Raw genomic sequence first — 27,318 nt, 5'->3', positions numbered from 1 at the left:
GATCCCTAAGGGTTAGGTCCAGTTCACTGGCTGGAAGGTGAGGTCCATGGACTGGCTGGTATTTTTCTACTCCATTAGCTGCACTATTTCACCAATGGGGTATTTTAACTTCAAGGACGATGATGATAAAAATATGGATGGTTCAGAGCAAATTCGGTTCTAACGCTCAAATAGAGTTCACAGTGCACCCACACAGAACGGGTCTGAAAGATAGACATTGTGAGATGATTTAAGTCAAGTTCAGTCAACATTTTTGGTAAAGGGCAAGATAGTAAATATTTTTGGCTCATATGGTCTCTGCAGTAACTACTCAATCCTGACATCATTGTTAAAAGCAGTCATAGATAACATGTAAATGAATGTTCATGGCTGTGCTACAATAAATCTTTACCTACACAAACACTGTACCAGATCTGACCCATGGAGGCGTAGTTTGCTCATCTCTGGCTTAGACATTCTTAGTGGACCAAGAGTTCAGGGTCCTACCTGTGATGAAATATCATTTTTTCCTAGTTCCCCTTCTTCTCCTCTTTCTTCTTCTTCTTCTTAATAGCTGGGTGACATAGCTTCTTAACATCTCTGTAGCTCAGTGTCTGAATCTTTAAAATGGTATCAGCAATAGAAGCTTATAAAAAGGTTATCATGAAGAGTAAATCGAGTAAAGAATTCTGGAAAATTCTTTGAGACAGTCTCAGGTCTGTGTGCGTGTGAGCACAAGCACAAAATCTCAAGAAGGGGAAGAGTCAAAAATAAGAAATGATTGTAATTTCGAAATGATGTATTTAGCTTCCAGACGCGAGAGCATGCTTTAAAGTGTGTCCGTTGTAAAGCTGCAGCGTCTCAGATATTGTGCCAACGTGAGGAAGCAGTGAAATGAGTGCTTTCCCCTCATGTTTGGGTCTGCGTGGTGGTGCAAAGCTCTTCAGAGCTCTCTTCTTTTCACCTGCAACCAGAATATCTTTGACCTGTTTCTCTTCACTAGCTGGGGCTAGACTTGGACCCGCTCATCTAGAATGGTAGATGTCATCACTCGTCAGAGTCTTTTTCCAGGCCCAGCCCACTACACTGGAATGCCTGGGGTAACTACAGTCATCAGAATCTAACTCAATTTTGTAACATCATTTTGAGTACCTCCTATTGGACAAGTGGCCTTTGCATTCGTCCACCAGGTCTACCCGCATGGGTTCTACTAACCTGTGATGCTGGCTTTTCCCCTCTTCACCCACCCTTGCTCCTCAGATCCCAACACGGCAACACGGGCTCTCCTGAAGGGTGAGCAGGTGGCGGGAAGGAAATGGAATATGATTCTACTTCAAAAAAAAAAAATACACGGTCGTAATGACATGGGTCTAATGTTATGTTAAGTATAGTAAAAATTACACTTGTTATATTGTGTTCTTTCACAATTTCTTATGTTGAAGCCCTAAGCCCCCGTGCTTTGGAAACAAGATCATGAAAGACAGAATTAGTTGAGACGAGGACATACCGGAGTAGGAGAAACCCTGAATCTTTCAGAACCCTGATGTCCTTATAAGAAGAGGAAATGTGGACACAGGCACGTGCGTGGGAGGACGCCATGTGAAGGTGGACGCAGAGATTGGGGGCGATGCATCTATAGGCCAAGGAATGACAAGGATCACCAGCAAAGCACCGGAAGCCGCGGAGGATGCCTGGAATGGATTCTTCTGACAGCCTTCAGAAGGAGGCAAGCCTGAGGACGCCTTGATTTGGGATTTAGAGGCTTTAGAACTTCTGTTGTTTAAGCAACCAATTTTGCAGGACTTTGTTGGGGCAGCTTTAACAAACTTATACACTTGTAATTACATCCTTAGTAACAGTAATAATACTAACAAAACTGTATTGAACATTAATTATGCACCAGCCATGGGCTACGGCCTTTTATGTGCATTATTTAATTTTCCCCTCCCAAATACTCTTGTGAGGCGGGTGAAGTTATTATTTCCGTTACACGGATAAGGAAATGGAGTCTTGGAGCCTAGAGAATGTAAGGATCATTTTCAAAGTGGGAAGAGGCACCACAAGGATTTGAACCAGGCCAAATCCTGGGGCCTGATTCACCTTGTGGTTCGGGAGAAGCTCAGGGAGAGAAGGGCCATCCAGTGGAGTCACTCCGAGGGGCACTCACTTCCCCTGAACCTCGTAAATGAGAGGTAATAGAGGCGCTACGCAAAGTGGCATGTTGACGATGCAGCGGTTAAGCGGGAGACAGTGGACAGGTCCACATGGACAGGTGGTTATTTGCCGGTGCTCCCGATTCGGATCTCGGGCTTGCTGCTCTGAGTCATCTGTTTGTCCCCCGAAGTTCTGCACTCAAAAGCAGTCGAGGTGCTGGCCCCGGGTCAGCTTCCGAGTCTGAGCTCTTTCCCTCGTAATCACTGTCCTGGTTTTCTGCCTGGCGGTCCTGTTTATGGATCCAATTGGCCCTTTCCTCATCAGGATCCCGTGGAAGCTACTAGAAACATATCTCTCCCCACTTTGGGGGGTTGGGTCCATCACGCTGGGAGTCAGCAGACTGAGAGGGCACTAAGTTCAGAGGTCAACTGGAATCAGAAGTTTGGAACCTGTGAAGTCATTCGGTTAATTACGCAACGCCTCCCTTGTCCTCCCTTTTTATTTGCCTTCACACCTGAGCAACGTCCAGCGGGAAAAGCACTCTTCATTGCATGCAGGCTCCCACCTTTCACCTGAGAAGTTGGCAGGGCTTATCCACCACTACAGGCAGCCAACAAAATATTCATACCTGTTCTCAGTGTCCTGGGAGATGGGGATTCAGAGGCTGTGACACAGACACAATACCTCCCTAATCTCAAGGACCCAGGCTGTGGCAGGAGGCTGGATGTGTCTGCAGGCAGAGAAATCTGTGCTTTACTCCCTGCAAACAAATTCTGAAAAGGCAGACTGACTTGGGTTTTCTCCTTGGCTCCACCCCCACTAGCTGTGTGCCCTTGAGAACATTTTGTAGCCTCTGGCCTCGCCTGCGTGATCCGCAAAATGGGTACAGACCTTAGTTGGGGTTGTTGCGCGGATCAAATGAAGCTTTGCAGCTGAAGCACTTAGCAGAGGACTTGGGGGCCCGCAATTGCTGGATTAAGGCTAGCTCTTTGTGGATGCTTTGCCCTTGACAACCCAGGGCCTCTCCCCCCTTCTCCTTTCTCCTCTGTGTTGTGACAAACTGGTAGACAGTGGCCCCAGGTCCTGACTGATCCCTTATGTTAACATCCCTGACTCCTAAGACAGCCTCCCAGATTTTGTCAGACTTCACTATGAATGGTTGGCTTGGACTTCATTCTTTACAGAGAGACAGGTCCCGTGTGAGACAGATCTCAGCCTCCAGAATTCACTGTGGGGCCCTTTCCTGTTCATTGACTAGGTGGGGTCCCACTGGCTTGAGGGAGCTAGTATGTTTCACAGCATGTTTTGTAGATTGCATCTGGCCAGATGTTCCTCTGTGTGGGTTCCCTAAGCAATGTGGGAGGGAAGGAACACCCTTGTGCTCATGGAATTTCAGCCAAGAGGCCTGGTGCTGCACTGCCTCTGCTCATGACCAGCCGCCCCCGCGGATCTCAGGGAGCAAGACTGTATTCCAGACGGAAAGTGCAGATTGTGTTCCTGAGACCACTTTTGATATTTCCCCCCTTCCATCAAGTACAGTCCCATGACTGCTTGTCTTGATGACACAGGCTTACATGACAGGAGCCCAATTATAGATCTATTACACACACTGTAATAGGTGTTCCCTAAAGTGGCTGTGGAAGGGGTAATAGGTAATGGCCAGGGGACCGTATGTCCTTGTTCGCTAGAGACAGTCCCACCCAGCATCCCATCCAGTCCTGTCAACATCCCATCCAACATCCCTCCCTTCCACCCATTTGGAATACGAAAATATATGAACATCTTAGCTATGGCTCAGAGTGAAGGTATCTTCCCCCCAGGGATCCAGTGTAGACTCATGGTCTTCATGGCCAGCCCATGGAAGGCATCCTCATCCTGAATCGGGGTGGGGTGGGGGTGGGTAGAAGGAAGCCACAGAAAGGTATCATTAAGATGTCAGCTACTTCACTAGACAGAGCCAACAGATATCCAGAAAACAAAGAGAGAAGAACGTGGGGCAGGCTTAGAAAAGGAAACGTTCGAGCCACTATGCTCTCCCTTGATGGAAGAAGTTGAACCATAAAATCCACTTCCCATCACATGACAGGTGCTGACCATGTGTCAAGCATGGCAGAAGATCACAGTGAGGTCTCCCCCACCCGCAGCCTTGCCTTGCAGGGAACAGTGGCCCATTCAAGCCAGGCGGCTGGGGTTTCATGGTTTCCCAGGCCACACAAGCCTAGAGGGGGTGATCTTACACTGGGGTTGGAAGTAAAGGGACGGGGGACGGCAGCATCCCAGTACCTCCACCGTAGCAATAGCATAAAGATGGGAAAGATAAAATAAGTCCCATACAGGTACACGTGGTACGCGATGGTGGTGCTAAGTTACTCACAGGCCTTGTCGTATGTCGTCGTCACACAGCCACCTGATGGACAAATCACTCTTGGGGAAAGAATGACCCGCCCAGGCTTACACGGTCGGGAAATGGAGAATCCCGTTCTGAAATTCAGGTGTACCCCAACCTGAGCGCATAACCATCACATCTCTCTGCCTCTGGGGAGTCGCCAGTCTCCCAGTTTCCCCAAAGCCACATGGACCAAGCAGCCCCGAGCTGCTGTGGCACCAATCAGACTCTTCGCGGCTTTGCCGCAACTGTGCTTTCCCTTCTAAAGCGACGTGATGCCAGGCTGTGCGTCTGGCTGCCACTTTGCTCAAGAGGTGCGAAGATGGAGAAGCACCGCCTTGCAAAAAACGCCCATAAATTAATTTTACCCTCAAGTCAAATGCGCATCAGTGTATTCCGATATCAGTGGTGATGGTGATGGCGAAAACGGTGCTGTGGTTGCGGTCATGGTAATCGTTGTTTAAAAAAGAAGAATGACGGTTATTGTAGTTACAGCAAACAGCAATGCCTCGTGCTTGTGGACACGGACTACGGACCGGTTCCCGCTATGAACGCTTTCCGTGTAACAACTCGCTCAATCCCCCCCACAGCTCTCCAGGCCTGGACTAAGGTGGGGCGAGGGAGGCTCCCAGAGGCAAAATGCAAGGAGGTGTTCACTGTCGGGGCTGTGAGGAGGGAGTGCCCCCTTAAACAGGGCACCCTCGGTCCCCTGGGTCCCGATCGTGCCCTAGGAGTGTTGGAGAACTCATAACTATGTGAACCTTTTATAAACGAATAAACTGGAACTTAGAGGGTAGGAGTAAGTTTTGGGGGATCATACAGATAGCAGGTGATAGAATTTGAACCCAGACCTGTCAGCCAAATCCTGTACTCTTTTACTGAGCCACACTTCCTTGGGTTTCGCCACCCTCTTTTTTTTTTTTTTAATTTTTAATGTTTATTTATTATTGAGAGACAGAGAGAGACAGAGCATGAGCAGGGGAGGGGCAGAGAGAGGGGGAGACACAGAAGCTGAAGCAGGCTCCAGGCTCTGAGCTGTTAGCACAGAGCCCGACGCGGGGCTGGAACTCACAAACCATGAGATCATGACCGGAGCCGAAGTCGGACGCTTAACCACTTAACCGCTTAACTAACTGAGCCACCCAAGCACCCATCACCACCCTCTTAAAGGGAGCTTGTGACAGAGCGGTTCTAGGATCTAATAGCAGAATGTTTGCCCAAAAGCTCCGTCTCTCTTCCTGCAGAGAAGAGTCAGGAAATGTTAGAAGCAGGAAGAGAAGAAGGAAGAGAGGCAGGGGAAAAGGGTGGGGGAGAGAGAGAGACGGAGAGGAAGAACAGAAGGGAAGGGAGGGAGCGAGTTAGTTAGTTCAAAGCTTGTTCAAAAGCCACTGTAAGGAGTTGCATTGTCCTGGCCTGTGTATTGGGCAGAACATTTTTTGTTCCCATGAAAGACATCCTGATCATGTTAGCTCAGGCAAAAGCCACATGTGTCTTTCAAATGTAGGGCTGCAGCATGTAATCAGAGATGAGAAACCAAACTGCAGGTAAGGCACAGACATATCTGACTTTAAGAATACTGGAAAATAGGAAAGGGAGCTCTCTCTCAGCAGAAGCATCTTTTGCTACAAGGCTCACGAGTTTTGCGCTCAGGCAGAAACTTAGACAAGCTCAGCGGAGATCTCACGCTGGAATTCTCCTGGTAGAAATGCAGATGGGGCCTCATTACCTGTGTAGTGACAAGCATATTACCAGCGAGAAAATGATAAGGGCACACGTTTTTGTGCTGTAGTATTTCTAGGAATGGAGAATTAACATCCGGTGACAAATCATAAAAAAAAAATATCATGAAAAATATGACATGATAGGGTGAGTTGGATTTTGACAAGTGAAAGGAAACCAGGACTTGGAGAGGGGACGGGATGGTAGTGGTAAATGCCTGGAACAAGGAGATTCCAGAGCATGAACAGCCATGGAGTGTGGCTGGATTGGAGATGATGAATCGTGATATCACGGGGGCTGGGCAGAAAAGGGAAGTTACCACAGTGTGGTAGAGAACTTTGCATACACGGATGAGGAATTGTGTGGACCTAAGGCTAGGCATTCAGATGGTGCTGAACCATCCTTCCTATTTGGGGCCTTTATAGAATATTGCCATGGTGACAAGGAGGTAGCCCCTATCTTACCTGTGGCTTTTGATGAAAAGACGGTCATGTGAAGGAATCTAGGAAGCTTTGAAGCTTTTTGACCAGGGGAAGGACATGTTAAGGGCTTCCCTTTAGCAAGTTGGTACTTGTGGTTGTAGCAAGGAGACACTGGAATTGGAAGGTTCTAGAGAAAACCTGTGTGGGAATGTGTGTGTGTGTGTGTGTGTGTGTATCTGTCGAGGGGATAGTTAGGAGAGTTTGGGTAAAAGCAAATAACAAATGGCTTTAAAGCATGGATTTGGGAGTAGAATGAGAAAAAAACGGAAGGACGTTTTAGAGGACCCGACGGTCCCCGAGGTATGCTGGCCACTAAGGGATGCTGAGGATCCTGATGGCTACATGGCTGGTGATACCACAGACTCAAAGAGAAAGATCAAAATTAGGAGCAAGTGTGAGGAGGGAAAGAGGGGAAGCTTAGGACACGTGGAGTTTGCAATTCTGTAGATTTACGGGGGGGGGGGCAGCTGGAAATCAGCTCAATAGCACTAAAGTTCAGTATGGAGGCTGAGGACACAGATACAAATTTGGGGTCTTCGGTTTAGAATGGCCCTTCTCAATCGGGTTTCCAAAAGAATTAAACCAGATGTCCTAAGGCATCCACTGAGTATAATGAATTGACCTTCCTCCTGTGCGTGGAAATGGTATTAGCTATGTACCCTCTTTGAGTGAATGGAGAGGATCCACTCTAATCATCAAATGATCCCATTTGAGAAAGGCTACTTTAGAGGTAATGGCTGCTAGAGCTGGGGGTTAGTGAGGGCATTAGGGAAATTTGTATAGCTCATGCAAAAGAGAACATAAGTAAAGAGATTAGGTAGATCTAACATTTAGGAAGCAAGAGGGGAAAATAAGGAAACTTCTCTATCTATCAGTAAGGCAAGGAGTGGCCCGGAGAAGTCAGAGAAGAAATAGCCTCCATACTGTTGTTCAGGCTGCATTCACTGTCTGGAAAACCTTCTGTCCACTTCTTCTCCTGTTGACTCCTGTGCATGTTTCAACTGCCAGAGCAGGGCCATATGGTCTAGGAAACCTCACGTTTAAAACTCATCTAGGAAACTGAACAACTTTATCACCTAAGTTTGTCCAAATGCCCCTTCAGAACACTCAAAGCACCTTCTGCAAATCTTTATCATCACATTTACTAGGTTATTTTGAAATGTGCAGTGTGTATATTCACGTCTCTTACTAGATCTTGGAGCAAAAGCCATATTGCATTTACTACTATAGTCCCACTTGTGGACAGAGAACTATGCCACTCACATGTCCCTTCACAGAAGGAGGCATCTCAGCTGTCAACTCCTACAGGGTTTGCCTCAGCCGCAGAGGTCCACTTCACCCAAGGGCACACCTTCCCCATGGCGGCCCATAACCCGTGGCTGGAATGGCTCTGCAGAACTTCCTGTATGGTAGCCTAAATCTTTGTCAGGCTTCCACCACAAGTTGCCTTCTTCATCTGCCTTATCTTACTCCTCGCCTCCCCCTTCCAAAAGTGTTAACCCCTGATAAAACGCTGTATATCAAACTCCGTCTCAGCATCTGCTTGTGACGGCCTCAGCCAGTGACTACCCAGCGTCTAGAACAAAATCTGACACATCAAAGGAGAGCAATGGCTTTTTTTGCACAAAGAAAGAAGCTGATACCGCCAAAATTACATATTTTATTCATCCACCCAATGGAAGCTGAACATCTATCTACTCTGTGTCAGGCTCTGTTCTAGGTGCTAGATTTTGACATGGAGCCAGTTTTCAGTGCCTTGAGAACAGTGAATCAGGGCAGGGGCGGGTGGTGGTGCTAATCCAAGGCTGTAAAACATTAGGGAGAATGAGCGCTGAGGTGGGTCAATGCTGTGTTAAATGTAACACCCTATTCAGAGGTTAGCAACTTTTCTTTTTCTTTCAAAGAGGACAGAAGGGGAAACAATAGGAAGAGATGAGGGGTTGCTTACAACGGCATGACTAAGACTGACGATTTTTATTATATCCGGGGTCTTCTCTACCTCCTGGCACTATTGTAGCATAAGCGGGGCAAAGTCATTATTTCTGACCAATCTCACGTGATGTGCAGAAGTGATGTGCATCACTTACAATCTTGGGCCATAAAACTGGCCACTGGAGATCTTCCATTTTGTCTCCCCCCCCGCCAACGGCCACAGAAGGAAGAGGAAGACAAGGACTCCAAGCAGAAATGGCAGATAAAGTGACCCTGGATCCCTGAATGACTGCATAGCATGGGGACCCGCACCATTGGCCTGTCCTGCCCCCTGCTATTAGCAAAAAGTAAACTAGGACTGTATAAGTCACTGAGATTTTGCAGTTTTTTGCAGGTGACCTATTCTAACTAACACATAAGGTGTAGAAGTTAAGGGAAGAGACCCTTCTTAGAATGGGAAACCTCTGACTCTGTTTGGAGGCTGAGGGGGTGGTGCCATGAAAAACAAATTGAGAAACCAAATGAAAGAGTGGATAATTGTTAAAGCAAGCTCCCTGCGGCACGGGAGGAAGTGACCCAGAACAGGATCCTCTGTTCTCCCGGGTTTTGCTGTCAAGGCTGAGAAGAATACTGGTCATTTTTGTTTTAGTGGTTTTACTACTTATTATTTATTAGAGAGAAATGTTGAGAAAGGCACTGGGTGACAAACATATGGAAGTAACGAAGGTTCAAGAATCTTTTCATGTTGTTCACACACACGGTGTGTTCCAGGGGAAAAAAAAAAACATAGTAAAGCAAACACGAGCTTCAATCTTTGCTTTGCCATGAAAGAAGAAAACAATTCATTTCTAGATTGGTCATTCAGTTCAGCTGTAACGTGGGTCATCTGGTAAATGCTCACGTGGATTATTTGTGTTAGTATGCACGTGTGTGAGTGTGTGCGTGTGTGTGAGTGTGTGAGAAGACATAAGGAGATGCCATGCAAAGTGCCCAGGAAAATGTCCGGAATGTCTTGAAAATTATAACACTAGCTAATAATTATCAGGCACTTTTCTAAGGAAAATAGTAGCATTAAGTCATTTCTTTCTCATAACAACTCAGTGAGGTATGTTCTCTCATTATCCCCATTTTATGGATAAAGAAATCCATTCAGAGAGCATTCGCTGCTAGTACTTGTCTTTGCATTAGAGAGATTATGGATATATGTTTCCTGATATTTTCATTAATTTTCATGGTTGATGAGATGGGTATATTTTACTTTTATAATTAGAAAATAAAGGCATGGTATTTTAAGAACAATGAAAACATTAGGTTTTATTCCTGTTGAGGAAACCAGAAGTGTGCCTCTTCAGAGTAAGATGTACCAAACCCCAACCCTACTGATCCTTTTGCAAAGCCTCAAGATATCTTTGTGGCACATAGGCCTGTATGGGGGAATCAACAAAGGTATAGTATGACAGTGGCCGCTCCCAGCTCGATGACCCTCCAGTTTCGCTGGTATTCGGGTCACTAGGCTTCAAACCCTCCTGGGCTTCTCCCCACGCAGTATGTCACCGGTGTCTGTCTCACTGGATCCCTGTCTCACTAACTCCTCCAGTGATCCCACTGGGACTGTCTGCGAACCCATATAGATCACGTCTCAGAACTGTCCTGCTGAGGGCAAGGAAAGTAGGAGTTTATTCGCCAATTGACGCCCCTCGTGGCTTGGGGGTTAGTGATGGTTCTTGTAACACCTTGGCCTTTCTTGCTTGTCCAGGACAGTGGGCCAAACCCCTCCTGTGGCCAGAGGACGCTCTGAGGCAGAGAGGCACAGTTCTCTTCACCATCAGTGGTGGCCTCGGAGATAAGCAGAGGTGACCGGGCCAGGCACGAACAGACTCTGCTACCAGTGTTAAAAAGATAAGTAAAATGATCAGTTTAAGGCTTTAGCACATGGGAAGTGCTCAATAAATGCTAACTGCCATCATTAAAATTATAGCATTAGCATTACCCTAACGACTGCAGAATTCACATTGAAATCCAAGTCTTGTCAGTCCAAGCCTGAGAGCATTTTAATTAACGAGAGAATCATCCCCGTTCCCTTTCGTTGTTCTTCTCCCTTCCAACCATTATGGCTGCTCAGGCTAACCCCGAATTCCTCACTCAACGGGTAAGAATAATTCAATGGGAGACATTTTTACCGGTGAAATTCCCCATCCTTGAAATTCTGTGCTTTGCGTCAGGAAAACCCCCAAACGAACATCAGCCTCTATTGTTGTTGTGTTTCTTCAAGCTATGCCACTTATGGCTCTGGGGTCAGGAGATAGACATCTTGTTTGTACGAAGGTTCCCAAGAGGTAAACTATAGTCAAACTATGTTACCCTGGAAGACTGGAAGCCATTTTAGCTGCTCAATGGAGAACACTTCCCAGGATGCAGGCGGGTTTCCAAGACGACTGGGGTTTGATGGGTCATTGAAGGCCGGCCAAAGCAGCTGCACACTGGTACTCTGGAGGCCTCAAACTATTCTGCAAGAGCTTTTGGTTCAGAAAATCCAAAACATATTTGCTACAAACATTTTTCCCCTCAATTTTTTAATCACATATATATTGCAAGGGAAATGTATCCCATCTGGTTTTTTTTTTTTTACTCATTTATACTTATATCATCCAGATAACATTTTGAAATTCATTTGATGTTTCACATTAAAAAAATACTCTAACGGAAGAACATATTTGGTAAAAGGCAATGCTTCTGCTCCTCATGCTGCCAGCGACTGTGTGGGTCATCGAGGTGGCCTCAAAGTCAACACATTGAATTGGCCATGGCCTGGATTCCTTTGAGAGACGGTTCCAGCTCTCTCAGTGGCAGATACAATAGGCAACAAAGGGCTCATCTAATTCTATTAATCACAGAAACTTGGCAAAAAGAAGAGCGTGGTGAAAAGAGGTTAAAGGACCTCAGATATCAACGAGTCCAACCTCACTGTTATTTTACAGCTGAGGAAACTGAGCCCCAGAGGGAAGAAATTCTTTGCCTAATGACACATGGTTAATTAAAGGCAGATTTGGGGTCATAAACTCAGGTCTCCCGAGCCAAGGAGCAGTGTAGCAGTGTTCTTTCTACTCTCTGTTGTAAAGCATCAAAGCACGAATGCAAAAATCAGACTGCAAAAGCAGAGGCGTAAGTGTGTTCGAGAGTCACAGACCGTTATGAATTTGGGGGCGAGAGGGATCACAGAGATTTTAAAAACAGGCCCCCCTCCCTCAAGGAGCACAGGCTCTGAGGTTGGCTAGGTTGGTTTCATGTTGTAGTTTAACTGCTTTCTCGATGACAATAATGACCTTGGGAATATCACTTAAGAGCTCTGAGCCTCTGTTTCCTTACCTGCAAAATGGGTCAAAATTACCACCTGTGCATTGGATTTTCATGAAAATTAAATAAAAACCTGCATGGAAAACCCCTTGGTGTCGTGACTACCACAGAGCAAATGTTCAAATAACAAGTTTTTCTTAGCGTCATTATTCTCACTATTACTCCATGGTCTCATTTTCTAGGACAGGGTCTCCTCAATTGTGTTCCATGGAACCCTATTTCCAGGAGATGTGATTGAATCGTATGAAAATAAAATAGATGTGAGGAAAATATCCCATATTCCTATGTTTTGAAAACATTAAGACACTCCACCGTTCTCTTATGGATTCGGAATCCATAAAACACAATTGGTGAACTCTCCGAGGAGGCATGCAGGAGGAAAAAACTGCCACATTTTGTTGAATGAAAACAGTACCTAAGGTTGCTGATTTTTTCTAAGAACATACATAAATGAATCCTCGGCGGACCGGCTGGCTGTTGCACACCAGTCTGGGGAATAAAGGTACGGAGATAAAGGTAGACGCAAATCTGTAACGTACAGCGGACCGTGATCCATCACGAGAATCGTGCAAAGGAGAGTGGTCAGAAGCATTCATCTTCAAAAGGGCCGCTCATGGTTGTCTATATAAGGAGGGGATAGTAAACCAGGAGAGGGTTGGTTGTTCATGGAAATGAGGAAATTCCTGGACACAGAGTCAAGAAAGTGCCAAGGAAGTTCCAGAGAAGAGCAAAAATCCACACTCATACCTTAGGCAGTAGGCATGAGTGGGAAGAAGTACGGGCTGGAGATCTGAGGACCAGCTTCTCTTCTTTTTCTTCCCCCAAGGGCAGGAAGCATCCTGGGCTCAGTTTTACATTTACAACGCCTTGCACAGGGTCTGGGACTACACAGGACTCAATAAATGTGCACTGAGTTGAGACCAGATCTAAGTGGATGTGAAAAGCCATGATAAGGAATCTGGACGTTATTTGGCAGACAATGGGGAGCCGTTGAAGCTTGTGGCTCAGGGGACTGACATGTTCAGAAGTGCACTTTAGGGAGATTGGTTTGGCAGCGCGTGGGGGATGGAACCAAAGAGAGAGAAACTGGAGGCAAGAATCTACCGAGAGTCCATACGCGATTTCAAACACAAAGCAACTGCGCTCAGGGATGGGCAGTAGGAATGGCAAGGAAAGAACAGCTGCAGGCATAGAAATTCAACGAAAAAAAATTTTCAGTTATAAGAGGAAAATTGACAAGGACTCCTAAGTGATTTCATGTTATGTAAAGAGAGAGAGTGATCTGGAGCCTCTGAGGCTTAGCCCCGGGAGACAGAATGTCGGCGGTGTGGGCAGAAGAGAGGAAGTGGGAGGGGTGCCTGGGCGGCTCAGTCGGTTAAGCTCAGGTCATGATCTCACGGTTTGTGAGTTCGAGCCCCGCGTTGGGCTCTGTGCTGACAACTTAGAGCCTGGAGCCTGCTTCGGATTCTGTGTCTCCTTCTCTCTCTGCCCCTCCCCCACGTGTGCTCTGTCTCTATCAAAAATAAATAAACGTAAAAAATATTTAAAAAGAGAGAGAGAGAGAGAGAAGGGGGGGAGGTGGTGCAGATTGAGTTGGGGACAAAGATGGCTCCCTTTTGGCCTTGCTGGAGGTCGTAGCTGCTGACAAGGCATGGAGAGCACACACCAGAAGGCATTCGGGAAAGCGCAGTGCAAACCTGAAGATAAATTAGAGGAGGAGATGTAGATGGAACCCGCCTGCACAGAGCTGGGTGCTGCAGCTCAGAGACAGACGCGGGAGTGTGGGCGCCAGGACTAGACAGAAAGAGAAAGGAAGAGAAGGTCTAAGCCATGTGCACCAAGAACAGCATGTCCACGGCAGCAGCCTGACAGCCTGGTCCCTGCCCGCTCATGTGACTGTGCTGCTCCCAGTCACATCTCTGTCCAGTCCCCGTGTCCACCCTGCAGGACTGATTTAGCCTCCCGGACGACGGGTGGAGTCCGGACACGTTCTTGCCCTTTTTGTGTGGGAGGAGCCCCAGACATCCACTTGCTCGCGGAACTGAACTTTTCCCCTGCCTCTATGATCATTTTAAGAATGCAGTCTCTGGGATCAGACCACTTGGATTTGAACCTTAGCACTCAGAATGTGGAAGGCTTTTTAGCCTCTACCTTCCTTTCCATTTTTCTGCAAATCTGGAATAAACGTAGCGCATATGTGATAGTGCTTGGCTCTGAAGAGTAAATGTTAAAGCATTTAGAAAGTTCTTGACATAGAATAAAAGCTCAACCTATTTGGCCTTTATTATTTCTTTTATCATACCAGCCAATAGTAACCAGTACTGTTGACTGGGCTTACGCCTCAGTTTCCCTACAGTGATTAAAAAGCTGCCCTGAAGTCCTGTTTCCTTTGCAGAATCTAAAGTACATAGTTTAACTTGTGCTGGGCATCTCCTAGGTCAAGGTCTTCCCCACCCTACCTCTTCTCTCTGACAGCACTGCTCACATCATCACCATCTCGGGATATCAGCTGCCCCATCTCTCCCACCACCCACTCATTCATTTGTTCATGGAATCATCCATTCAGTTAATATTTACGGAGCATTCACTTTATGTAGGTACCGTCTCCACAGCCAGCAGATAACCCTCCCGGACACTGAAGTATCCACATCTTTTTCTGGATGCCACGACACTGTGACTTTCCACTGCAGCCACCAGGACAGCAGGAAGGATCGGAACCCTGCCCTCACATGCTCTTTTTGCAGACTTTGAGGCTAAGCCATCACACTCCTCCATCAAAGTAACCCTGCTTTGTTGTGTCTCCCCAGGGTCATGAGCACAGGGCGGGCGCAGGGCAAAAACCCAGTAAATGCATGCTAATGACTTGGGAAGATACACAAAAAGGTCAGCATTGCTTTTACCCCATGATGACTCAGGCTAGAAGACATCCGTTCTCCCATATCTGTTCACATCTGCCCCGATACCTCATAAAACCTTCCCCCAGATAGTCATTAACGAGGTGGCAACATAGATTTCAGGGGCCCCGCGGGAGATATTCTGTTTGATGTTCTGGATGAAGGAAACACGGAATTGCTCTTTGTGAAAGTATGGGAGCTCAGTCTGAAGCTCTGCTGGACAGTCCCTCCCTGTAAACTCAGACATGAAGTCAGAAGGATACAACTGGATGGGGGAGGCAGAGCAGTGGAGCGTTGGCTGGGGGGGGGGGGACCCCGGGGCTCCAGGGCAGGAGTGGAAGAGTAAAAACAGACACAAGAGTCTGTGTTCGGCTAACACGAAATGGTTAGTCAGATCACATCCACAGAATGTCCTTACTCTGTGCCTGTGCTGTTCTGGCTGCGGGTGCCTACACCTTCCTTGCACACGCCCAGACCTCCGACTTACAGTGAAGGCTGGGAAGGGGCGGGGCACTGTTCCTGCAATAAGCTTACATCCGGGTATCACCGTAGATGTCTCTTCTCCTCTCTTTTCCTGTGCAGCACTTAGAACCATGCTAAGAAAATGTGGATGGATGGATGGATGATGGATGGACGGACAAAGAATGAGACCATTTAGCAGGGAGAAGGGGCTTCCTAACCCCCGTTTTCTCTTCTATGCCCGTGATCCTGGATCGAGGCAAAGAAAGGATGGGGAAGAGGCACCGGAGAACTCCATTCTAGGAGTCCTGTGGATTCCTGGGTGTTGACAGGGTTGACTCCAGTCACTTCTGGGAAGGTGACCTTCTGCTGCTGGCGCAGTGACGAGGGGAAACCAGACCTCGCTTCTCAGCCCTGGGGTGACATGTCCTTCTCTGAAGCCCCAGCCCAGCTGGGATATCCGCACGTACCTTATGGCTCTCCTACTATATGTACTGAAAAGCTAAGCACTTTTCTACTCTCTACAAACCAACTACGTACAGTGGAAAGATCGCTAATGTTCTAATATCAATAGCAAATACCTTTTGAGCATTTATTTGCACGGGTCACTTACCTTTTAAAGCTTCTCCGTTCATCATCTCACTCAGCCATCAGGACAATCCGAGAAGCAGAAGCTATTACCTGTTCTTTAACACATAGGGCAACAAGGCTCAGGGAGGAAAGTTTACCTACCCTGAGGTTCCCAGCAAGTAAGCCGGCAGAGCCCAGGCAGCATCTGGGCCAGCAGGACCTCCTGAACAACACGCTTCAGCCTTGCACTAAATTTGACCTATGTTTGTATCTAACCTGAGCACTGGTTACTTTGTGGCTTTAGTTCTGTTACATGCATTACGCGCCAGTTTTCTCATGTATAAAATGAGAAAAAAAAATCATATGTCCTAAGTTGCAGGGTCAAAGTGTGCCAAGCACCCAGCTGGCACAGTGTTTGGCATCGAGGTCACTTTTCTCCCCGCCCTCTTGGTCGTTAAGATGAGCTCATATCACAAGTTCTACCAAGTCTGGCTCTCCCGGTTCTGAGAATCTCGTCCCCTGGCATGGGCAGGGATGGTGGGAAGCCATTGCCCCTCAGGATGAGGGAGAGGGCACTGTCCAGGTGTGCTCGGGCCAAGGTCACGCATAAAAAACAAACATTTTTGGTGCTGTAAGCAAGGGACTGGGCTGTTGGCTGCTTAGGAGCTGAAGGCCCCCTGGAGGCGGGCAGGGAAGGGGTTGGAGGGAGAGCGGTGGAAAGGCCAGCTGGCTCTCCCACAGCAAAGTCAACATTGCCCCAGATGTCTGCCCCCCGCCTGGGGCCATTAGCTCTAGTTTACCTGCTGGCTTCATTTTTCAAAATTAGCCACAAAAGCCTCCCCTGGAAACACAACACCCAGCATTTCTCAGCGGGGCAGCAAGGGGTGGGATTGGGGGGAAGGAAACAAAGTATATCTTTCCCATGCACTTGTTTGGAGTTTGTGAATGTGTCCCAGAGCCCTGGAGCCTTGGCAGGCATGTTCCTGATTGCTCCCACATGGATGTCTGTGTGAGCCCCACTTTTCTTTCTGCCCCCAGATGCTCTCCAGCTAAGGCCAGGCTGCTGTCCCTTCCCTGTCGCCAGCTGGGCCTGGGCACCCCCAATGCTGAGCCCAGCAAGGCACTGACTTTCTCATTTTCTTGCTCCTTTTCCTGGGGGATAATATTACAGTTGAAATTCCTGGGTTCGCTTTGAGGGTTGCTTAGAGATGGTGTTAGCTTTCAACTACCTGATTTAATCTCTTTGCTCCCCCCCAGCTCCCCCCACTGCTGCTTAGACAAGGCAGAGGGCAAAGGGGAGAGGTGAGGAGGTGAACCGCTTGTCTGCGGTGTGACATCTTTTCATCAGGTTGTACTGAGAGCGGGGCCAGACGGGAGAGGCTGGGGTGTCGGTGGGGCTGTGATAAGCTGCCTGTCTCTTGGCTGCCTGTACAGCCCCGTGTGAGCTTAAATGGGAGAACCGGGGCGGAGGGTGGGGTGGGGTGGGGGGAGGGCAGAGGCAATGCACTGACCACAAGGAAAGATAGACAAAAATATAAACACTAGGGGCGCCCGGGGGGCTCAGTTGGTTAGGCATCCCACTTTGGCTCAGGTCGTGATCTCACAGTTCATGGGTTCGAGCCCCACGTGGGGCTCTGTGCTGACAGCTCAGAGCCTGGAGCCTGTTTCAGATTTGGTGTCTCCCTCTCTCTCTGCCCTTCCCCTGCTCACGCTCTCAAAAATAAAACATTAAAAAAATAAAAAGTATATATATACATATATACATATATGTATATATATATGTGTGTGTATATATATATATGTATATATGTGTGTGTGTGTGTGTGTGTGTGTGTGTGTGTGTGTGTGTATAAACACTATATAAACACTAAGGCACAAGGTTGTGCAGCTGAAGTTTCAGGCGCAGAGTACATTTTTGTCCTTGGAAAGTAATTCTTTTTTTTTTTCATTTTTTAAAATGTTTATTTAGTTTTGAGAGAGAGAGAGAGAGCAAGAGAGCGCAAGTGGGGGAGGAACACACACACACACACACACACACACACACACACACACAATCCAAAGCAGGCTCCAGGCTCCGAGCTGTCAGCACAGAGCCTGACACGGGGCTAGAACGCACGAATTGTGAGATCATGACCTGAGCCAAAGTCCGACCCTTACTGGACTGAGCCACCCAGGCGCCCCAGTCCTTGGAGAGTAATTCTAACCTACAAATCAATAGGACATTATGCAGCAACCTACTATGTGCTGAGAAAAAAAATTAACCCCAAATAAAAAGGAATCGAAAACACTTCTGAGAGAAGGACCAAACACAACCTGAGTGATGAGAACGTGCCCAGCGATGACTTACTGGTTTCTACTTTACATCTTTGGGGAGTCAAGGAAACAAGGAGAGATGCCAGAAGACTGGAAACTGGAATGTTTTTATTTACAATTAACTTCGCCATCAACCAAGGGTCCTATTCACTGCCAAACCCGCCACAAGGATGGGGACTCTTGCTTTCATCTGCTCCCTTGATGTATCCCCAGCACATAGAACACAGTTCTGAATAACGTTTGTTGACCGAGTAAGTAAAAGGGGGGGATGGAGGTAGGCCTGCAGCCCCCCACGGTGACGTTCCTTGGGGCTTCAGTGCGCACACCGGGTAACCGTGAGGCTCTCTGCACGGCCTGAGCCACTGCTGAGAGCTTGTGAACCCCTCTCCTCACCCAGTGTGCATGTTTGTGCGTGTGCAAATTGGATTTTCTGATCCTTACTGAAGAAGTCACTGGAAGATCTTAGTCGCCCCCAATTCAACATTCTCCCCATTTTAAGAGCCCCTTCCTCCCTCGTGGTCTTTGGTTCTGGGTCAACTCAAGCCGTTTTTTGGTGGTGTGCTAGGCTGAATAGCCCCCAAAGAGATCAGGTCCTAATCCCTGGGACCTATAAATGTTACCCTATAAGGAAAAAGGGTCTTCGCAGATGTGGTTAAGTTAAGGGTCTTGACTTGGTGGTGGGGGGGTGGGTGTATATTGTATTATCCAAGTGGGTCCTAAATCGAATCACCTGTTATTATAAGAGGGCAGTAGAGATGTGAGTTCTAAGCCAAGCAAGGCTAGAAGCCAGGGGAAACTGGAAGAGGCAAGGAAGAGGCGAGTCCTTCTCTGTTCCCTGAGAAGGACTGAGCTGATGCAGGCTTGGCCATCTTTACAGAATAATTTCCGAGGTTGCCTGGGAAATCTATCTACGTGGGGGTGTCATGTACATCTACGTGGGGGTGTCAGTTGGAGGGAGGAAAATTGCAGTTGGGGCATTTTTACAAGTCATGATTATACATGGAACGTCACTTCTACCCATATCCCTTTGGATGTAAGGAACTTAGTCATATTACCCAAAAAGGGTCAGGAAGCTCCGTTCCTGATCAGGTAGCCACAGTCCCATAACAGCACTATCATGGTGAGGGAGCATGGATTCTTAGAGGGCAGCTAGCCCAGGCCTCAACAAAAAGGAGAACATATCTACAAAGGCAAAGGGATTAAGATGAAAACTAGGCAATTTAACTCAGAATATCTTCTCCTCTTCACTGTAAAACGGACACAGGGGCGCCTGGGTGGCTCAGTCGGTTGAGCGTCCGGGTTGGCTCAGGTCATGAACTCACGGTTCGTGAGTTCGAGCGCCACATCAGGCTCTGTGCTGACGGCTCGGAGCCTGGAGCCTGTTTTGGATTCTGGGTCTCCCTTTCTCTCTGCTCCTCCCCTGCTCATGCTCTGTCTGTCTGTCTCTCTCAAAAATAAATAAACATTAAAAAAAATTTAAAAAAAAAACTGACACAAAATTTTATGAATTAATATAGAAGACTCATATTAATTTTTAACATGGAACAAAAGACACAAAGCAAACTTGCCTTTACTATGCATTTTTGGGAGGGCCTCTGATTCAGTGGGCTTATGTGCCCACTCTCCTCTGATTTCTACTGCTGGGAAAATAAACATAGGCCCTGGAATCGGAAAGAATGTTCAAATTCTAACGCTTCTACTTACTTATATGACCTTGAAAAATTATTTCATTGTTCTGACCCTTAGTTTCCTTATATTTGGAAACAGGGGAGAAGGTTTCCTATCATCCATCCATGGGAACGGTGGTAGGAAGAGGCACTTGTAGTCTGGTGAGCACTCCATGGAGGATGTACTGGGGAAGTCTCTGGTGCACATCAAGGGAGGAGGTCATACTTTCTGTTATAAGAATTAACCTGAGGCTATATGCTCTAAAGAGCTTCTAGGTGCTGTTTATTTATTGCTTCTCCTGCCATCTTAAGAGGATGTAGCTATTAATCATGAAGCTGCACATCCACATTCTATTCTGTGTTCAACTCATCAATGTGATTGTGGTGTTGTAAAATGAAAAACCAGAAGGATTGTGGTGTTGTAAAATGAAAAACTTTCTGTCTCCTTATCACGACCCAGAGGGAATGTGTTCTTCCTATGGGGCTGCCCAAAGCAGGGGCGGAACCAAGAGTCAGCCTAAAAGTTCATAAGGGAGAGTCAATGAGTCTGCAACATACACAGGTAACTCTAAGATTTGAGTGGACGATGATAATCTGCAATATTCTATCAGATAATTTTAAATGTGATTAAAGATGAAATGACATAATAAGAAACATGATGGGAACATGCTATAAAAAATAGCATATTTGTAAAAGAGCCAAATAATACTTCTAGGAAAAAATAGAGAAAACAAATTTTTTAAAATGCCTTAATGAACAAATTAAATACCAGAATAGACACAGCTGAAGAGAGAATCCATGAACTGGAAAATAGATTTGAATGCAGCAGTGAAAGATCAAAAGGTAATTACTGCCCTAAGGTCAAATCCAAACTACAAAAGGTAACTAACACTGGTGAAAAAGCAATCCACTAAGAAGCCTGGAAGCTTCACTGAGTAAAAGGTGAGGCATGACTTGGGACAAGATGTTCAGAACCAGGACTGGAATGTGGGTAAGAGCTGGAAATCTATTTATATGTTACTGCAACGTGATGGAATTATTTGACCTCAATCCTGTGTGACAATAATCTTTTTTTTTTTTTTTCCTGTACTATGTCTCTCACAGAATTACCTTGGCTGGTATTGTTATTGAGAGGGACTGAAATTAGAATGGTTTATTTATTCACTTAATTTTTCTTTAATCATAGATCCTTGAACTATTTTAAAACAAAACAATGTGAATGATAAAATTATATTTTACATGTTTCTCCAGCAGGTGTTTGTTAATGTCAGGCTGAGTAGCAACCTAGTGAAAATCAAAATACAATTATAGCTCTAATTACAAAGGAAACTTCATAAATCTCTCCTTCTCACTCTTCCAGCTGGTGAGGCCTCTCGGGGGGGGGGGGGGGGTTCCGGATGGGTGGGGAAAGGGGACCAAGTAAGTTTATCTCTAGGAGAAGGTCTCAGAAAAGAAGGCAATCTTTTTGCCTACTTAGTCCTACTAACCTCCCTTGTGGGCATTTCCTTGCATATAAAAAGACCAGTATGTAAAAGGAAAGTTCTTGGCCAAGAGGACTTCAACCAGATACTTCCTGCTGAAAAACCTCAGAAGCCCCTCATCCCCACCTCACACTATCAGGGCTGCTATTCCCAGCCCTCGCTCTGCTCTGTTTGCCTTCATGCCTCAGAAGGCAGGGAAATCATAGCCAAAGCTTGAGCTGACAAATGGTAATAAAACCAAAGAACTCCCAGGCAGGATTTTGAGCTTGACCTCAGAGCTGCTGGTCAAGCTGGAGATATATTTTTAATGTAAATATTCCTGGTAACATGAGCTTGGGACTGATGCCAGCAAGGCTTCTGAGGGGCCTTTTCTCACTCTGTGTTCTGTGAACAAGTTTTTCCTTCGTGGAGCCTTTTCCTCTGTTTAGGAGAAAACTTTGTTTTATGATCGCCAAAGCAGTTAGCAACCTGATGACTTTTCCAAAACCAAGGCTGAGCGACCATAAAACAGGTTTCAGAGATTGAGCTGAGGCCCTTAGGAAACAGCTTCTCATCTAGATTTTACAAATGTTTGTGAACATTTGGTTCTAGACTGTTGTCACACACTAGAAAAGGCCCATTTGCTTATGCACAACTTGAGGTGGCTAAAACATATGACATATAAGAAAGAGCATTAGAGAAACTCTGTATTCGTAAGAAAACAGAATCGTTGGAGAATTAGACAGAATGCTAAACTTAAGAGTAATGTAGTTGTTATGATGAGTAATATATTTGAGCTTCCTGGTGGCCAGGGTTAAGAGGAAAGTCTATCAAAAAGGAGGGCATAAGTTGATTCCTAGGGAGATATAATAAGCCCCATTTCTTTCTCTGTATTTTGCTATATTGGAAAGAAGTATGTTATGTGACAACTTCTAACGGGGGTATTGATAGGTAAAATGGAAAACACCCTTATGGCAACATTGGAACCAAGACAAAAGTGGTTTTTAGGCGGTTATTTGAGGAAACAGCTTTGATACATACCAAAGGTAAAATCTGGAAGCAAGATTTGGTGAAGAATGTCTTCCAAGGGAGTAAGCTCACAAGGACTAAGCATACCAACCTCCCAGTGACACATCTTATAAAACACAGAGCTTAGTTTATTCAGTAATGAATGGATGGGCTGCCTAATGGTTTATATTTCTCAATGTTTTTTTTTTCCTCTTAGATACCCAGAATGCTGAGCAACCCAAACTTTTGACCCACAGAAGATCTCACTGCCCTTCTATTTTTCCTTCTCCTCTGCCTTCACATCTCCTATACATCACATCTAAGATTTACTGATTTCTTCAACACACCGATAACTAAGCGCTGTGTTTTTCACCCACCAACTTGATCACTTTTCACAACAGTGTTTTGAAATAAACACTGCCAGATCCCATTTATTGGACGCAAAACTTGAGGCAGAGAGATTAAGTAACTTGTCAAAGGTCCTAGAGCTAATAAAGGTCAGCCATGGGATTTTCACTTGGACCTATTTCACCCTGATCTATCACTTCCATAATACCCTGCAACAAGCCACCCCAAACTTACTGGCTCAAACCAATAGCCATGTATTGTTAATGAGGTTCGAGGAGGCTACACTCTTCTGGTCTTGCCTGGTTCACTCATGTCTCCGAAGTCAACTGGGAGCTAGGTAGGTGACTCTGCTAATTTCGGCTGGGATTTCTCACTTTTCGGGGGAGTGGGGGAGTCAGCTAGCTATCAAGTCATCTAAGATGACCTTGGCTTTTCTCCATGTATCACTCACATTCTTCCAGGAGCTTAGAACAGCACCTGCTTCTGGAAAGAAACAAGTATGAGAATGAAGCAGCCCACTTGGGCAAAAGAAAGGAGAAAGGAGGAATATGAATGTGCTTTTCAAGATGTCGCTTGCATCAGGTTTGCAAATAACTCAGTAACCAAGGAAGTCACATGGTTGAACCCAGAGCCAACAAGGGAAGGGACTACAAAGTAAAGGACAGCGATCATGCATGCAGTCAGGCCACAATGCATTAGTCCACTTGTGAAAGATTCCAAAGTCCTAGCTTTTAACCACTACATCTATTGCCCATCAAAACGAACAATCCTTTGAGTCTTGGGATTTCTGCAAGGGTATAGTCCAGTGGGCCTTTCAGATGAGTTCTTTGAGCCAGTTCATATCCATGTAGGGTTATGGGAGGTTAAACCAAACATTTCCACTTGAACAGAAAGTGAAATGGGATGAGGGCATACAGTGGGTGTTTCTTTCTTAATTTGTTTGAGGTTATTACAAGTGATACTAACTAAAGTACAAACAAGCCCCACATTCCAGAGGCTTCATCTAGTGAAGGTTTTTTTTTTTTTAATGTTTTTATTTATTTATTTATTTTTGAGAGAGAGACTGTGCACAAGAAGGGCAGGGGCAGAGAGAGGGAAACAGAGGATTGGAAAGCTGGCTCTGTGCCGACAGCAGCGAGCCCGATATGGGGCTCAAACTCACAAACCGCAAGATTGTGATGTGAACCAGTCAGATGCTCAACTGACTGAGCCACCCAGGTGCCCTCTTTTTTTTTTTTAAGTTTATTTATTTATTTTGAGAGAGAGAGAGAGAGACAGAGAGAGAGAGAGAGAGAGCGCGTCCACAGGTGGGGGAGGGGCAGAGAGAGAAAGGGAGAGAGAACGAATCCCAAGCAGGGTCCACATCATAAGCACAGAGCCTGATGTGGGGCTCAAACCCAGGAACCGTGAGACCATTCATTACCTGAGCCAAAACCAAGATCTGGACGCTCAACTGACTGAGCCACCCAGGTACCCCTGAAGTCTGTTTCTTGACCATCAAAAGTTCAGTTGGGTATTTGGAAGGTGGTCTTCCATGCAGTTCTAGGGCCCCCGAGTCTTAACAGTAGATCGCCTGCATCCTGCCAGAAGATAAGGGAAGAGAGAACGGGCTTGGAGGATTGCATGGGGCCAGATCTGAACCGCTCTCATTCCACCAGTGAGACCTCAGTCACAGGGCTATGTACCCTAGATGAAGAAGAAACCAGGCATGATAAACGCAGCCGTCTACACCAGTTTATTTCAGCCTTTCTCCCTTGGGTTCATCTACCTTCTTGTGGCAGTGGCAACCTGCTCCTGCTTTGTATGCCACTCACCTCCTCCTTATCCCATATATTTTTAGTGAAGCACATTCTATCCCTGCCTCTAGGGGCTGAGGGATTCTCTAAAGAGAAGATGTTTAAGGCAAGATCTTAAGAGCTAGCCAGGTGAAAATCTTGCAGAAAAGAGTCCCAACAAGTGGAAAGATCATGGAGCACAATCCCAGCGGAGGAGTGAATGCTATCTTTGGGAGGAAACGAGGAAAGACCTACCAGTTCATCAAGGGGGAGACAGGAATGAGAATGGGGATGGAAGCAAGGGCGAGACCCCACAGCACGTGGGTGCAGTGTTAAAAATATTGGATTTAATGTAAGTCCTTGGGTTCTAAGAACAATGGATGACTGCTGAGGAGTTCTGAGATGCAAGTAGCACTGAAGATTTCTGTTTATAAAGGTTTACATTGGTGGGGCGCCTGGCTGGCCTGGCTGGTGGAGCGTGTGACTTTTGATCTTGGGGCTGTGAGTCCGAGCCTTGTGTTGGGTGTGGAGATTACTTTAAAAAATAAAATCTTTAAAGATAAATAAATAAATTGGGGTGCCTGGGCAGCTCAGTTGGTTAAGTGTCCAACCTGGGCTCAGGTCATGATCTCGCGGTTCAAGAGTTCGAGCCTCGCATCGGGCTCTGTGCTGACAGCTCAGGGCCTGGAGCCTGCTTCAGATTCTGTGTCTTCCCCCTCTCTGCCCCTCCCCTGCTCATGCTCTCTCTCTCTCTCTCTCTCTCTCTCACAACTAAATAAAAACATTTAAATTGTTTTTAAAAAATAAATAAATAAATTATACTTTGAAGATTGTATTTAGCTGACAAAGTGTAGAGAAAATAGTTGGGAGCTTCCCTGTGATTGAAAAGACCAAGTAGACAGATATTATAATAATCTAGGAAGAAAGAAAGGAATTCTGGAGTGGATTAGAGGCTAATGATGGAATTAGTAGAAACTTAAAAAGACTTTGGCACTAACTAGACCTCAGAAGAGAGGCCAGTTCTGGACAGGGAAGGATCCAGTTTTTATGGGGCCTAAAGTTTATGCAATTTGGGGGACCATCTTTCAGAAAAAAAAAACGAACCGAATTACAAGCACAAATTTAGGTATAAAAGGTAGTATTTATTTGGAGTGGGAAAAGAAGTCACAACAAATGATTATAATCCTGAAGATTCAGTTTCTTTCCTTCTGGGATTTCTTTAGGCAATTTTCCAGGAATGCTTCCAAGGAAATGCTCCCTGGTTGTAACTTCTATTTCCCTTCACACCTGAGATGTTATATAATCCCTGGGAACTTGCAACACTCACAGAGGCCCCTGAAGAGAATGGCTTGACAGAAGTACAGCCTCCTTAGCTTTGCAATAAACCCGTTACAACCATTTCTGGGTTTTGATTCATCAGTTTTAGCATCACTGGGGTCTGGTGGTGGCTAAAACGATGGGGAGTATTTTTTTTAATCACCTAGGAATAAAATAGAACATACACAAGTGAGGGCCAAAGAAATGAATGAAAGAATACAAAGAAGTAAATTAAAGCAAAATCCTGAGGGAGTCCAGGATGGTGTAACGGACAAAAAAAGGAAAAAAAGAGTTGACAAAGACTGAAGAAAAAAAAATCAACCAGATTGGGAAGAGGAGACACAGGAGTTTGGATCACAGAAGCCAAGAGTGTCCCCAGCAGGAAATCGCCAAGTTTCTTGAAGTCTGGTGAGTGATCCCTCACTGATACAGAAGATGCAAGTTTACTTCTTAAGTTTATTATCCGTAATCTCCACTACAACGGTGAAGTCCAAAAGAACGGTTTTCCTGTCAGTTTTCTTCACTGCCGTGTCCCCAATACCTGGAACAGAACTTGGGCACATAGTAGGCACTCCGTAAACACATGGATAAGTAAACACATGAAAAAGAGCTCGAAGGTGTCCATTTTATTTAGTGGTATGGACCCCCTCGTGGTGGTGAAAAGAGACTATTTCCTAGACTGATAAGAACGAAAGCCAAATTCGGTAAGTTTGGAGAAGTGAGTAGGCTTCGGAAACGGGTGTTAGTTGTGTCGGCAACTTTTTGAGAAATGTTGCTGTTCGCAGAGGGCACGCGGCACAAGAGTTAATGGGGAAGTAAAATCAGGGAAGATTTTTTTTTTAAGAATTTTTTTTTTTGATTTTCAGAATCATTTGTTGAGCAAATGATATTCTGGAAAGATCCATAGTCTAGAGAGTGCAAAGTTATTGAAAAAGCAGAAACTAATGTCATCCAGGGCACAGGAGAAGGAACTGCCTCAGGTAGAAATACAGAAATTCCTAGAATTGCTTTTAATCTGGGTTTGATGTCATTAACATTATTGCACACGGATGTGTGGACAATTATATGATGGGGGGCGGGGATGGGTTATCCTAAACTCTGCTTTGAGGTGCCATGGAGAGAAATGCTAACAGTTATTTCCCCACCCTCCCAACAGGACTGTTTTCTATTTCCCCCTAATAGTCAAAAGACTTCTGATGAATATATTTTACTCTCTGAGTAAAAATAAATCATAATAATATTTCTGGAAAAATACGCTCAAAATGAAATGCTCCCCTCTGGGCTCGGGTTTACATATTCTCTGTTGTTTGCAAAAGGCCCGTAACCTCAGACAGTCCTTGAGGGTAGCATTGATTATCTGCTCAAATACGGCATTGTTCTGAATTGCCTCACACTGGATAATCCAAATAGCATTTCTCTTATGATCTGGGATATACGTTTAAGGAAAATCACAAAATATGAAAAGCATGACTCTATACAAGAAAGAAAAGTTTTATTGTGT

The 27,318-nt window shown here is 45.8% G+C and overlaps 1 long non-coding RNA gene across 1 annotated transcript in view; it reads right to left on the bottom strand.

The window, feature by feature from the left end:
• Nucleotides 1-9,933: 9,933 nt before the first annotated feature.
• The window catches only part of LOC106974497 (uncharacterized), a 50,394-nt gene continuing 33,009 nt past the window's right edge, over nt 9,934-27,318 (bottom strand). The window contains exon 4 of the long non-coding RNA XR_008289104.1: nt 9,934-10,534. This is a non-coding gene — a long non-coding RNA (uncharacterized LOC106974497). The remainder of the gene's footprint in view (nt 10,535-27,318) is intronic.

Source organism: Acinonyx jubatus, chromosome A3 (genome assembly GCF_027475565.1).
Source record: "Acinonyx jubatus isolate Ajub_Pintada_27869175 chromosome A3, VMU_Ajub_asm_v1.0, whole genome shotgun sequence".
Lineage (NCBI taxonomy): Eukaryota > Metazoa > Chordata > Mammalia > Carnivora > Felidae > Acinonyx > Acinonyx jubatus.
The sequence above is the reverse complement of the archived record's forward strand: the minus strand, read 5'-3'. Positions and strand labels throughout refer to the sequence as shown.